Source organism: Pan paniscus, chromosome 11 (genome assembly GCF_029289425.2).
Source record: "Pan paniscus chromosome 11, NHGRI_mPanPan1-v2.0_pri, whole genome shotgun sequence".
NCBI lineage: Eukaryota > Metazoa > Chordata > Mammalia > Primates > Hominidae > Pan > Pan paniscus.
In genome coordinates this window covers 109391100-109406575 of record NC_073260.2, presented here as the reverse complement: position 1 = coordinate 109406575, position 15476 = coordinate 109391100, and the positions used below count along the sequence as shown (strand labels likewise).

The 15476-nt window shown below is 42.1% G+C and overlaps 1 pseudogene; it reads left to right on the top strand.

Annotated features, from left to right (window-relative positions):
• The first annotated feature begins 5078 nt into the window (after positions 1-5078).
• On the top strand, positions 5079-5176 carry LOC112440876 (U6 spliceosomal RNA; annotated as a pseudogene).
• The last annotated feature ends 10300 nt before the right edge of the window (positions 5177-15476 follow it).

The following is a 15476-nucleotide window of genomic DNA, read 5'->3' as shown; positions in this document are numbered from 1 at the left end:
GGGGGAAGAGGTGGGGTGCTAGGCAATAGGTATCTGCTGTTGATTGGTTGGGGGTGCAGTCCTAGGGGTATGGGAAGTTGTCACCCTGCATGCTGAGTTGCTTCTGGGTGGGGCCACAGGAGAGACTGGCAAGTCCAGGTTGAGCCATCAGTTTCAGACATGCAAAAATCCTGAAAAGATATCCCCAAAGGCCAATCTGAGGTTCTACAATAGTGATGTTATCTGCAGGAGTAATTGGGGAAGTTGCATATCTTGTGGCCTGCAGAATAATAGCTGGTAATTGTTTATGTCTACCCCTTAGCAGAATTCAGGCTCCTCTATCCTCCTAGCCTGCTGGTCTCTCATTACCTTTACAAAGGCAGTTGAGTTTTGCGGAAGGGCTATTACCATTTAAATTATAAACTAAATGTCTCCCAAAGTTATCCTGGCCAAAACACAGGAATAATTAAAGGCAGCTTGAAGGCCAAAGGCAAGATGGGAATTGGTTAAATCAGATCTCCTTTAACCGCCATAATTTTCTCACCATTACAATTTTTGTGAAGGTGGTTTAGGCAGCAATGATCTATGATAGTGCCACTGCACTCCAGCCTGGGTGACAGAGCGAGACCTTATTTTAAGAGAAAAAAGAAAGAAAAGAAGAAATATGTGTAAGATGTCAAATAATTTAATATATCTATGATTATTTCAAGGATATGTTCACAGAAATGAAAAAGTCATATATATTCTGCTTGCATTCAGACTAATTTTGAAATTACTACAAAAACCTTCTGTGACTATTTCTTTTTTTTTTTCTTTTCCTTTTTTTTGAGACGGAGTTTCGCTCTTGTTGCCCAGGCTGGAGTGCAATGGCGTGATCTCGGCTCACCACAACCTCCACCTTCCAGATTCAAGCGATTCTCCTGTCTCAGCCTCCTGAGTAGCTGGGATTACAGGCATGCACCACAATGCCTGGCTAATTTTGTATTTTTAGTAGAGATGGGGTTTCTCCATGTTGAGGTTGGTCTCGAACTCCTGACCTCAGGTGATCCGCCCCCCTCAGCCTCCCAAAGTGCTGGTGAGAGAAGAGAGACAGACCCTCTCATATTGTTTTATATTGTTTTATACTCAGAAAAGAAAATAAAAGCAAAACAAAATGCAGGCAGCCCGGCGCCTAAGAACCAGACCGGAAACCAGGCCTGGGCCTGCCTGACCTAAGCCTGGTAGTTAAAGATCGACCCCTGACCTACCCGGTTATGTTATCTATAGATTCCAGATATTGTATAGAAAAGACATCATGAAACTTCCCGGCCTGTTCTGTTTCACTCTGACCACCGGTGCATGCAGCCCCTGTCACGTACCCCTTGTTCAATCGATCACGACCCTCTCACACGGACCCCCTTAGAGTTGTGAGCCCTTAAAAAAGACAGGAATTGCTCACTCGGGGAGCTTGGCTCTTGAGACAGGAGTCTTGCCTGATGCTCCCGGCCGAATTAAACCACTTCCTTCTTTAACTCGGTGTCTGAGGAGTTTTTGTCTGCGGCTCGTCCTGCTACACTAGGATTACAAGGCATGAGCCACCGTGCCCGGCCACCTTCTGTGACTATTTCTTTGATATAAGTGCTTTTTTCAGCTCTTCAATTCACTAGGTGAAGACCTTATCCATATCTATTTTTCAATGATCTAGTATTTATAATGTAAAATATGTAGTAATTATTATTTTTCAGAGATTTTCCATAAAATAAATCCACTTGATAATGGTAAGTATACTGCTTTATAAATCTAACAGTCATAGTTTTTTGGTTAAAGAATAAAATGAATTTATAGCCTATACATTTCTTTTTTCTTGCCAGTGAAATGGAGACAAGAAGTTTCCTCAGTTGCTGAAGCATGTTTATAAACCTCTTCTAAAATTAGAAGTAATTTATGAGTAAATGTTCTGTGTGATACAGCTGTGTATCCATCTGGCCCTGGTGCTTTATTACCTGATATGTCTTGTAGGGCACTTTTTAAACATTTCTTTTCATCCACAGAGCATATTTAATTTCCCTTTGCGTCTGGCCTCAATAATTCCAAAACTCTATTTCATCCTCATAGCAAATACACAAAATAAATCCCATAATCCTACATGTTATTTTCCAGGGGTTATACTTGTAAGGCTCATAAATCAATGAGAAGCTTCAAAAAGGAATTTTCTTAAAGTCTATGTAGAATTTGCTTATCTTGTCCGTGAGACAAACTTTAAATAATATTGAAAATCAGCTTTCATCTCATTAGTATATGTCCTTTTAGAATCACAGACATATCTACAAAGAAGTTGCCAATGTCCTACAGAATTTCTTTTCAAAGAAGAGACCATTTCTAGGGAGTTACTCATAATATCTCAAAGGGCAATCTGGATAAGTCAATTAAACAAGCAATTGGTAGGCCTTCTCTGACTTTAGACTTGAGAGTAATAAGGAAAGAATGGTTGCCTTTGTTGGATCCCAGCAAAATTAATATGGAGGGCTATCTCCTGAGAACACTGGGAATCCTGAGCCACAGCTACCAAGGTGTATGCTGTGGTAAATTATTAGAGTGGAGACAGGTGAGTGCCTTTCGTCCAGGGTAAGTATCTAGAGAGAGACTTTGAGGGCCCTCACTCCCATACTCCACTGCATCTGAGACTTGAGGGCACAACCAAGACAGAGGTAATGGGAGGGGATTATTTTTAATGTCCTTTGTATTAATAAGTCCAAATAAGGGGAACCCCATACCCACTGTGAATGTAAAAAGGCACGATGCTTGTGAAATGGCATAACCTGGATACTGAACTCAGGCAAACCCTGAGAAAACTGCACTGATGTCCTTGGAGAGGTGCTGGGTCCAAATGAGAGACTGAAGGAAAGTCTGTGACCTGCTCAAGTCACTCCATTGGCCACATCTCCAACAATAAAACCAAATCACCAATTGGCCTTGATGCCAAAGATCACAGTGATGATCATAATGATCTCCCCTTAAAAGCAGATGAGTTCCCCAAGTTTAGGAAAGAGGAGGGTGTGGTGGGGTGCTTCCCATAGCTCTGGGGTACAAAGCCTCACTTTCTACAGTGAACGTTGATCACAAGATTGAAAACCATCTACTTGAGGTTTGTTTTTAGTCTTCTTAGGAGACATGGCAAAGAAGTTGGAAGGGTCTAAATTATCTACGATGCTCTCTTCAACTCAAAGCATTTAACTAAGTACCTAACAGTGCCTGCTATTACTTACTTAAGGTAGTACCTGATTCTAGAAACAGTGCTAAGCATATCACAGGTAACACACTCACTTACTAAATATTGGATGTAACAGAGTATAAGAATTAAGTAGCATAAGACGTAGGATTTGCATCTACATTTCCTTTTCATCAAGAACTATGTCTTATTTGTCTTTGCATCCTTGGGAGAGTACTGGGCACACAATGGGCACTCCACAGATATGAAACAATCTAAAGCTGTAACTATTTCAAGCAGTGAGAAATTTTCCAAAGAGAAGAAAGCCTTTCAATTTTTTCAGTAATTCAGCAAAAAGTTATATCACCTATGTATTATTCTGTTTGCTTTAAGTATGACATTTCAGAATACAAAAACCAAAGCCTGGGCTTGCTCTAGAAGAGTTTTTACCTCCTTGGTGAGAGTGTATTTACAAACCTCTCCTGGAGCAGCAACAGTCCCCAAAGTATTCCACAGAGCATCAGTTCTGCAGGCCTCTAGGTCATGTGCATAATCAGCAACGGCATTAAAGTGGATCTGTGGTCAAAGCAGAGTAGGGGATACTGGGCTAAGAAAGGGTAAACCCGTTTCTTTACAGGAACGCATATTAGAACCCTGACTGCACTTCATACCTTGTAAACCTCCCTCAAAGAGCATATGGGCTGTGGCATTTCTCAAGTCCACTTTTGCATGGAACTGCTTCTTCATGGTATGTCTTCAGGAGCAACCGTTTACTGAACCCTCCTGCCTACCCATGTCTCCAGTGGTTTGCTTTTGGTTCTGCTTTTCCTCCTTGCCATCAGTTTTTAGTAGGTGAGACTCTTCTTCTGTTTGTGGTCTAGAACATTAGGAGTAGAGGCAAGAAACCAGGTTCCAGAATCCTAACTTCTAGATCACCAATTGCTCCTGATGGAACTAAGAAATGCCTTCAAAGCTACTTGGAACTACGGGTAAAGGTGAAAAGATAATTAAGGCAAAGAAGAAAGAAGGGAGGGGGACACAAGAGAAGAGGAAGGCAGAGTAAAAAATAAAAAGACAACACAAGAAGAAATACATGGTGAGAAAGGATGCAAAACCACAAGTAACACTCCACCTTCCACTTTAACACAAAAACCTCAGAGATGAGTCAAATTCCAACCATCAAGGAGGTAGTATTCCTGCAGGAGTAGTGGACCGGTGACCTGAAGAGCAGCCTTTTTCTGGGTCCTCAGCCTCTTACCCTCGTTAGCCAAGGGAAGTTATCCAAGCACACAGCAAATCTTTGCCATCACTCTGATGTATTCTTAATGTTTCTCACCATTAGGGTTTCTGCTATTTTGAATGCATAATATACTGTCTACTAAAATTCTTTGATCTTAACAAAAACAAAAGCACACAAATGTTGAGTGGTGGGCAGAGACCATCTCTATTTGGCTTAGAATCACAGATTCACAGATGTTCAGAGACTTAGAGACTTTAGAGGCAAGGTTGTTTTGGTGACCGTCTTGCAAGTAGCCCACAGAGATGTGTGTTTTTATAAACCTTGCTCTCTTTTCCAGCAGTTCATTAAAAGTAAATCATCCAAGTCACTTGTTCACTGTGCCTTCCTGTCAGGAGGGACAGTTTAGATGACTTCTTGGAGCCTGTCAACTCGTACTGCACTGACGGTATCAGATGCAAGCTGGGGGATTTGGAATGCTATCTGCAATAGTGACATCTGGTGGCTTCTAAGTTCTACTGCACCTCCTTAAGGCAGGAAAGCAAGCCTGGCTTTTAAGCAGTATTTGTGAAAAAATAAAGGAATTACATGAGTTCTGGAAAAGGACCTCAGAAATGGTATCATTTAACAATCTCCACTTGAATACTTATGTTACTCACTATATTAAAAATTATGGTGCTTGTTTCAGGAGCACACACACTAAAATTTTGAAAACTACAGAGATTAGCATGTGCAAGGATGACACACAAATTCGTGAAGTGTTCCATATTTTAAATTTTATATATGTACGTTTTTTTGAGACAGGATCTCACTTCTGTCACCCAGGCTGGAGTGCAGTGGTGCCATCAAGGCTCACTGCAGCCTCGACTTTCTGTGTTCAAGCGATTCTCTTGCCTCAGCCTCCCAAGTAACTGGGACTACAGGTGTGCACCACCACGCCTGGCTAATTTTTGTATTTATTGGTAGAGACAGGGTCCCACTATGTTGCCCAGGCTGGTCTCAAACTCCTGGGCTCAAGTGATCCTCCTGCCTTGGCCTCCCAAAGTGCTGGGATTACAGGTGTGAGCCACCATCCCCAGCTTATGTAATTATTTTTAGAAAAGATAAAAAGAAAAAATTATGATGAAAGAACTATTATGATATGAATCCTTGTTTCTAAAGGAGAAGCAGCTAGAAAAATATTGAATTATTTGGATTGCAAAGGGTCTTGCATGTCTCTGAGTGGGGTTTTGAGTTGGTTTTCCATGTCTGCTCTGTGGTGTCCCTCATCCACACACCTGATAAATGGGTGATGAGCCAGGCAACCCCACCCTGTAGCCCCTGCACCATGATTTTAAAAATGAAATGAACAATAAACATTCTCTTTTAAGAATTCTGAAATTGGGAGAATCAAAGATATTGTTATTTATCTAGAGAATTGAAGGTGGAAGTATCCCATGAGGTAGTGGGGTAACAAAAATGGACCCTCTACAAGATGAAGTTTTGAAGAAGCAAGAATCTATGAAGACATGAAACTGCTTTCTTCCAGACATGAGAAGAATGGAATAAATGTGCAAAGACAGGCCACGAAGCATGAAGGAAAGATAGGGAAATCAATGGAGAGGGAGGCAGAGAGTGAGGCAGACGGTGAGGCAGTGGGGCTTGATCCTGGGGCTAACTTGGTTGCTGCCCTTCCTTGGGCTTAATTGCTCTTTAATTGAAAAAAGAAAAAGTCCCAGAGGACACCTGAGTGATTTCCTAGACATAAAAAGAGACTTGACTACTCCTAATTAAAATATCAAGTTTTTTCACAAATCTGAATTTTGCTTTTCATACTGCACTAATTCCTAAGTACTCATTGCCTGTTTTCTCTATTTGTCAGTGCTCAGCAGCCCTGACAGAGGGGGCTTCTGGATTGAAACTATATTAGACATGTTGCTTCCACATTTATGCATTAAAGGCTTGGCCACCTGAGAAAAATGTAACCTGTGGACTCCTTTGTCTTCTACTCTTCAGCACCGCACAGGTGCCCAATTCAGTTCTGCACAGGTGCTAGCTTAGAGTCAAACTTGACATGTTCAACTCGGCTTACTCATCATCCCCACTCATCCTGCCAACCCACTCATCCCCGTATCGCCGACTTTCTTCCAGGAACCTGTGCCAAAAAACTGGGAGTCATTCTAGTCCCTCTTTCACACCCCAGATCAAATTTGGTGTCACTAAATTTGTTTAACTTAAAATTGCAGAAGCATAATCTTAGCCATCAACTTGCTTTGTGTAGTTTCCTTATGCATTGCTTCATTCCTTTGGTCTAAATTAGAAATGCTTCTTAAAGAGTAAACACATTAAATCTAATCAACTCTATTACCATTGTTGACAGTCAACACCAATGGGTGTTTTTTCCTATTGTAAACTGGTTTGGCAATAAGTCAAAATTGTTTTAGTCCTGAGTCAACACTTACTTCTCCAACAAATACTTTGACTAAATAATACATGTTGGGGATGCTGCTGGACAGGATAGAAATGTGATTAACTTAAATAACTTAACTCATGTTTTGAAAACACATACTTTCAAATTAACTGTAAGTAAATGATATGCATATTGTAATACACAGATGGAAAATATCAGGTAACAGAGGAAGAAATAAGGAGTCTTACCCAAGGAATAGAGATGTGAAAACGTTATGAACCTAGTCAAGTAAATATCACAAAACAAAATGTAAGGAATATAACTGTGCCAACTGTTAAGAAATAAGGAAAAATTCGTAATACACAATTTATGTACAAATAATATGTGACTACATTCAAGTAAACATTACTTCCAAGCTTTTTTAGTGCCACCTCATAAAAACAGAGGCAAAACAGGGATGAGATCTGGCTTTCCCAGGAGAAAGGTGGTATGGCCAGTAAGGTAAAGTGGTAAGGCCAGTAAAAAAATTCTCAAAATTCTTCCATCACCAGGACAGGAGGCAGAATGGATGGGGCATGTGCTGAGCTGGCCTCAGGTGCTACACCCCTACCCCCACCCCCACCTTCACCCCCAACCCAGCCTGGGCCCATGCCAAAATGTCTCCGATGTTCATATGCCCATCATAATAATGGACAGAGAATTTAGCAACCTTGCATAAGGATGGAGGTGTACAAGAAAAATCTTGCCCACTGACAAAGGCAGAACAAATCACTTGAGAATCTTCTCATGAATAGAACCACAGGGGACAAATTGCCACTGCCAAGCCATGTTTTCCTTGTTGGGCAGTTTTGTGTGAAAATGGACAGCAAAGCAAAAGGACACAAAGAACACAGTATTTTGCACCAGGAGTGTTTTCTCAGAGGAACAGACAACTTACTGACCTCCACTTTCTCTCACCAGGTTCAAGGGCACCTCGGTAGGAGGGTGGCTTCCTCCTCCTTCTTCCAACAGGCCCAACATGGCGGGTTCTTTACCTGTTCCAAGATCGCAGTTCCCAGAACAACATCAAAAGCAGTAATGTAAAGTCTGTTTTCTTTCTAAAAAGAAAACTCAGGAGGTAAGGAGAGGCAAGGCCTCAAAAGCCTCCTTTATTTGGAATACTAAATTGCACCTGAGGCATACTCAATTGAGACTTTCTCTCCCACCTTTGGAGATCTTACTCCGTTGGAGTGGGAAGACGGCAACTCACATAGTAATATGGAATTTGAATAGAAAATAAATTGTGCTGAATCTCACGTATGATGTCCTAAAAGTGTCCAAAATGATGTCATTAAAAAGGCAGGGAGGGGGACTGCAATTAGATGGATGAGGAAGAGGCAGTTGAGAAAACAGATTAATGATGCCGTTGACACAATCAGCCTGTGAGGAATACTGGTTTCTATGACAACCAAACCACTTAACCTCAATTAACAAAGCTGTTCAAAAAGAAAAACTTGAAAGATGGGGAGGGGAAAAGCCAGCGGATCCGGGGGAATGAAGTAGCCTGTCCCCTCAGCGCCTGTGAGACAAGCGTGTATTAACTACATATCCGCAGGGTGCGTATCCTCTTACACTCTCCAGTTCCCAGTAATTAGTTTTCAGAAGCAGCCCAAAGATGTTGAGAAATTGCAACTCATTAGCGCGGTTTTCTGACAGAAGAGACTTATTATCCTGATTGAGCTTTAACTAAACAGCACGGACAGGAGGAGACAAAAGGCTACCTCTTGCTTTTCCCAAACTCGGTGTTGCTGTTCACACACACCAAGTTCCCAGCATCTCCCAGGAACCCCTTTCTGAGAATTAGGCAGGTCAGGCTGGATTCTGGACTTTAGTTTGTAGCAGAGAATCGTTGTTGTTAGAACGAAACACCCAGGCCGTTCACAATAAAACAATGTCAAAATCAAATAACCGAAAATTTATGCAGTTTAACGTCCTCCATGTAACGAAGGGAACTGGATTTTCCAGAGTCGCTCTTAAGTCAGTGGAGAACTATCTTCATACTTTCCTGGGTCTGAGATGCGTTTGTCTGGGTTGCAATGGGCATGAATAAAGTGAGTCTAACAGAAAGGAGGTGGGGGGAACAGCAGAAGGGTTCATCTTTCTTAGCATGTCATCCATTACCAATTCCTACATCGCTCCGTCACCCTCTACAGACCCTGAAAGTGGTAGGAAATGGAGACTTTTGTTGGACTGCCTCTTGATTGTTTCTGATGAAAATATATCTAGTTACTGATATTCTACTATCAACACAAATAGGAAGGACAAAAAATAGAAACCCTCACAATATCAAGAGCATTGCCAGTTTTAGCATTTTGTATAGGTGTTTCTTGCCGGTTTTATTAGGAAAAAAAGTAAGTATTAGGAGAAATTAATTTACAATGAACCCTTGTTAACATATGTTAAATTTTGTAAAAAACTAATAATACATTGGAGTTATAAAAAATAAAACCAGTTTATATCAAGCTAAATTTTAATAATTAAATCTAAAAGGCAAAAACATGCACCTTGGAATTTTTTTAAAAATATAAATAGCCACACACATCTACATAGGAATATCTCCTGTTTCACAACTTTGTTGTAAATTTTGACTCATATTTTGCCTCCGATGCTGGGGATGTAAAAAAAGTCAGCCTGACTATAAATAGAAGCACTGACAGTCTGACAGAAGAGTATCTCATAGTTTAAACTTTGTCTTTTACTTTTCAAATGCTAGTGATGATGGGCTGGGTGCAGTGGCTCATGCCTGCAGTCCCAGCACTTTGGGAGTCCAAGGCTGGCAAATCACTTGAGGTCAGGAGTTCGAGACCAGCCTGGCCAACATGGTGAAACCCCATCTCTACTAAAAATACAAAAATAGCTGGGCCTGGTGGTGGGCGCCTGTAATTCTAGCTACTCAGGAGGCTGAGACACGAGAATCACTTGAACTCAGGAGGCGGAGATTGCAGTGAGCCGAGATCATGATGCTGCACTCCAGCCAGGGCGAAGGAGCGAGACTCCATCTCAAAAAAATAAAAATAAAAAAGTTAGTGATGATGCATCTTTCTTCTTTCTTGAATTGCCTATGTCCATTTTTTCCTGCTAGAGTTTTAGAATTTTTCTTACGCTACCGAGATTTTGAAACAGAAAAACTATTAACATTATTCTTGCCATATTTATGAAAAATACCATCCTAGATTATTACTTTTAAATTTTATGATGTTTTAGCATACGAAAGTTTTCTTTTTTGTAGTAAAATCTGCTAATATTTTCCTTTGAGGTTTTACCTATTACTTTTATCCATTGAAACTTCACAGTCTGGCCAGGTGCAGTGGCTCACGCCTATAATCCCAACACTATGGGAGGCCGATGTGGGTGGATCACTTGGACCCAGGAGTTGGAGACCAACCTGAGCAACATGGTGAAACCCCATCTCTACAACAACAACAACAAAACAACAACAAAATAAGTTAGTTGGGCATGGTGGCGTACACCTGTAGTCCCAGCTATTCAAGAGGCTGAGGTGAGAGGATCACTTGGGCCTGGGAGGCAGAGGTTGCAGTGAGCTGAGATCTTGCCATTGCACTCCAGCCGGGGTGAAAGAGCGAGACCTTGTCTCAAAAAAAAAAAAAGAAAGAAAAAGAAAACAAAGAAACTTCACAATCCTCAGAGCAGCTCAATATTCATGTACATTTAATGTAAGGATTTATGTCTCTAACTTGATATGATTATCTGCATAATCAATTTTTCCAATACTTTTTTTTTTGAGACTTAATCTCACTCTGTCATCAGGCTGGAGTACAGTGGCACCACCTAGGTTCACTGCAATCTCCGCCTCCCAGGTTTAAGCGGTTCTCCTGCCTCAGCCTCCTGAGTAGCTGGGATTACAGGTGCATGCCACGACACCCAGCTAATTTTCGTATTTTTGGTAGAGACGAGGTTTCACCATGTTGGCCAGGCAGTACTTGATCTCCTGACCTCGTGATCTGCCTGCCTTGGCCTCCCAAAGTGCTAGGATTACAGGCGTGAGCCACTGAGCCCAGCCCAATACTTTTTTATTGAGCTATAAATGTGCACAATGTAAAATTTACCACAAATTTTTTTTTTTTTTGAGACGAAGTCCACTCTGTCACCCAGGCTGGAGTGCAGTGGCACGATCTTGGCTCACTGCAACCTCCATCTCCAGAGTTCAAGCGAGTCTCCTGTCTCGGCCTCCCAAGTACCTAAGATTGCAGGTGCATGCCACCATGCCTGGCTAACTTTTTATATTTTTACTAGACACAGGGTTTCATCATATTGGCCAGGCTGGTCTTGAAATCCTGACCTCAAGTGATCCACCTGCCTTGGCCTCCCAGTGTGCTGAGATTACAGGCCTGAACCACTGTGCCCAGCTCATAAAATTTTGAAGTGTTACAATTTAATGATTTGTAGTAGATTCACACAAAGTTGTGCAACTATCACCACTATCAAATTCCAGAATTCTTTTCATCATCCCCAAAAGAAACTCTGTGCCTATTAGGAGTCACTCCCCATTCCACTGTCCCCTCATCTCCTGGCAACCACTAAGCTACTTCCATCTATTCTGGGAATTTCCTGTTAATGGAATCATTTATGTGGTCTTTCATATCTGGCTTCTTTCACTTAGCATAATGTTTTCAAAATTCATCCATGTAGCAGCATGAATCAGTACCTCCTGACTTTTTTTTTGGCTAATATCCCAATGTATTAGTACACTGTATTTTATTATCCATGTATCAGTTGATGGACATTTAAACATTCATGTACAAGTTTCTGTGTGGATGTACATCTTTAACTCTCTTGGGTATCTACCTAGGAGTGAAACTCCAATACTTTTTGTTTAATAATGCCTTTCCCAGTGATTGATGATTCTTTCTTTATCATACATTAAATTCCTTGTTTCAGGACTTTCCCATCTGTTCTGCTGTCCTGTCACTTCTTTTGCAAATACAAGACCTTTCCAGTTTTAGTAGATGTATGTTTTATGCGCTCATAGGGCAAGACACCCCTAACTTTCCTTTCTTAAATTCTCTTATTGCTGCTTATTCTTCCCTCTTAGCTTTAGAATCTATTTGTCATACCACTGGTATTTTGACTGGAGATGGGAAATTGATTTGGGAAAAACTGATATATCTGCAATATTTTATCTTTCTATCCACAGATATGGTCTCTCTTCTTTTATTCAAGTCTTCTACTATACCTCCCACTAAATTTTGTGACTTTCCTCATACAGGACTCACCCATTTTTTGTTAAGGAATAACTAGATAATCTAGCCTCTGAGGGGGTGACAGCTGGACTCAACTGATGAGAAGAAGTGAAGCAAGCAAAGACTTGAGGGAAGTCAACACCAGGCACAGCAAAGGATGAGTGCAAAGGCTATGAGGTGAGCCCAGTTGGCAGGAATAGGGAGAAGGTGAGTGTGGCTGGGACAAAGTGATCAAGGAAGAGTAGAAGACGTTGAAGTTGGACTTAGGCAGGCCCAGATCAAATAGAGACATAGAGGCCACATGATGAGCTTAGACTTTTGCCTTATGCAAATTGAAAGCCATGGGAGACTTTAAAGCAAGCACTGACATGGACTTGCATGAGGGCAACTACCCCTGGTCTAGCTAGGAAGTTGCCCTCTCAATGTGACCATGTGGCTTCCTGACCTGTGGTCAGTGCCAAGACCTAACAGACAGACAGGAACTTGAGAGAGCTAGAAGAAGTGAGTCCATAAATACCTGTGAGTGGCTCATCAGGATCACTACCCCCACAAGCCACACACTTATTGTGCTAGAGGCTGGTCCTGAACTCACCAGCACCACCAAAGGGAACTGGAGGTCCCAGAGAACGGCAACCCTAATTCCCCATCTACCTTCACATGCCTACAAAAAAGCCCACATGATGACTGTAGCCATGAACACTTCTGGAGAGAAAGTAGCAGGCAAATACCCTCCTCCCACCAGCCTGCCCACCCTTCTCCCTCAAAGCTGCTACCAGAAAAAGTGTTGTGGGATGGGCATTTCCAATACCAAGGAAGGTGCCAGGAGTCACCAAACCACCCACAAATCTTAAGGGGATTGTCGTGGCCTCTTAGTCACCCAGCTGGAAGCTGCTATCTTCCTGGCAGGAATTGCCTCCCCCTCTACCCCTGCTATTGTGCCAGATGTTCAGGTTGCCTGAATACGTCTGCCCTGGTGGATTACTTCAGGCACCCCTGCCCAAGAACATTCATGGATGCCACACCTGGCACCTACTTGACCAACACTTCTAATGATTTTGTAAGCACCTAATTTCCTGTATTAAATTCTTTTCTTCTTAAAGTACCTAGAGTGATTTCTGTTGAACACTGACTAATATTCAAATAGCAGCACCAACACTCTGCCATGAGAGATGCAGCATGAGTTCGTGTCCTCAGCAGTCTCTATCATCTTCCACTCCATCTATTCACCTTGCTCTGTGAAACCATTCTGCCCAGCCACTGTCCTGGTGAGGCAACTGCCTCCACTTGCAACCTTCCCCTCTCTATGCTAAGGCTTAGTCCTGTGTTAAACCCATAAGAATCTTTTAGATTTCTTTTCTGTCTATTCTCTGTGGCCCTCCCAGAAGGCAACACAACCTGAGGTCCCCAGCAGAGGCAAGTCCACGAAAGGACTTCTGACACCAGCAATCCACAGGTTCATTCAACACATACTGAAGGTCTATGTTTTGCCAAGGCTGTTTGCAAGAGACCACAAAATTTCTGAAAGTCCCTGCATCAGCAAATGATTGATATAAAGGTAATCCTGCAGGGTACCAAAAGGTAGCCAAATTGTCCTTTCCAATCAACTTTCCATTGACATTTGAAAAAGGAAAAGAGGGCTGGGCACAGTGGCTCACGCCTGTAATCCCAGCACTTTGGGAGGCCATGGTGAGCAGATCATGAAGTTAGGAGTTCGAGACCAGCCTGGCCAACATGGCAAAACTCCGTCTTTACTAGGGATACAAAAATTAGCTCGGCATGGTGGCGGGCACCTGTAATCCCAGCTACTCGGGAGGCTGAGGCAGGAGAATCACTTGAACCCAGGAGGCGGAGGTTGCAGTGAACTGAGATCCCACCACTGCACTCCAGCCTGGGCGACAAGAGCAAGACTCCATCTCAAAAAAAAAAAAAAAAAAAAAAAGGAAAAGAGGACGTCAGTGTTTTGCCCCTACTGCAGCATGCCAAGTTGTCTGGAGTACAGCCAAAAGCTTGGCAAAGTGGATTGAAGCACTTGCCTGAGCCTGCTGCTCCTGCAGCTCCAAAACCAAATGGGAGATTTTCAGTGGGGCAGACCCCTCTCATGGATGAACTTCACACAGGTGGAAGACAAGGTGGGAAAGTGGGAAAGCTCATTCAATCTTGAAACAATCAGAATATTTCTGCACAAGGCAAAGAGACTCGTCCTTTGTGTGCTGTGTGTGCATACAAGAACACACACACATATATACTACTACTGCCTTAGTAGTAGTACTACAAGACTACTACTGCCTTAGTAGTCTTGGGGGAAAGCAATCTCTCGTGGTGCCTTGGAACTTCAAGCAAATGCTACCTGGTGCTGTGGATTTTGCCCTTTGGCCAACAGACTATCTTCTGAATTGGTTCAAGTCTACGTAGGGTTTAGTATACAAAAAAAAACAAAGATATTTTATTGGTTAAAGTGCAGTGAGTGGAATTTCATTTAATTATTAGTGAAACTGGTTTTTTTAGTACTTTTTTTGTATTGGTCTGCTCCAATAAAGCCTAGCCACTCTACATAAGTGCTCTGACTACCCCCAGCCTCGCTCAGAAGGAGCCTTTCTCTGGCCTTCCCCTGGGGCATCTGGAAACAACAGACTCTGGTCCACGCTATTATATGATCTGCCCAGAGTCCCACCAGGAGCATTGTTATCCCTCCTGAGCAGATGGGGCTGACAGTGCCCACCTCTGAGGTTTGCAGCATGACAGCCACCCTCCCCAGACAGATCTCCACAATGCAGTTCTTGGCCTTGAAGCATGAGTGCCAGGACCTTAATTCCCTCCTTTTTCCCTTTCCCCACTCAGTCAAAGGGTGGAGGTAAATGGCTATAAAGCTTGTTTTCTTGCACTTATATCTAATAAGCTGGGTTCTCTGAATTAGGCCTACTTAGAAAAGAAGTTTTAGAACTTAGACACCTATGCCCACTGGAAATGCACAGAAAATGTTGCATGAGGGCCTTTCCCCAAACTAAAGAATGGAATGTCCTATTAGCAGACTTTCTACTCTTTTCTTAATATTTCATTTTTGGTATCTGTGTTTCTTCCATTAATTGCCATTTTCATCCTTTTAATTTTGTATAATTGCCTACCATTTAAAACCCTTCCTATTTCAGTAGGTGCCCGGTCATTGATACTCAACATTATGTGAACAATTTGGTATAACAAAACAAATAAAATATACCATAGAGAAGAAAAAAGTGTACATTCGCTTGGAATAACAACAAAAATGACATCCATTGCAATCATCAATCGTCCACATTACACATGAACTGAGGTCTGAACCCAGAGACTTCAGAATGGGATGAAAGGCCTAGGAGGTTCCCAGCTTTCCTTCTATCTATCATTCTCAGCCAGTGAAGACTGAAAGCATGACATACCTTCCTGAGTTTGCCAAGGAAAAGTCCAACAGAA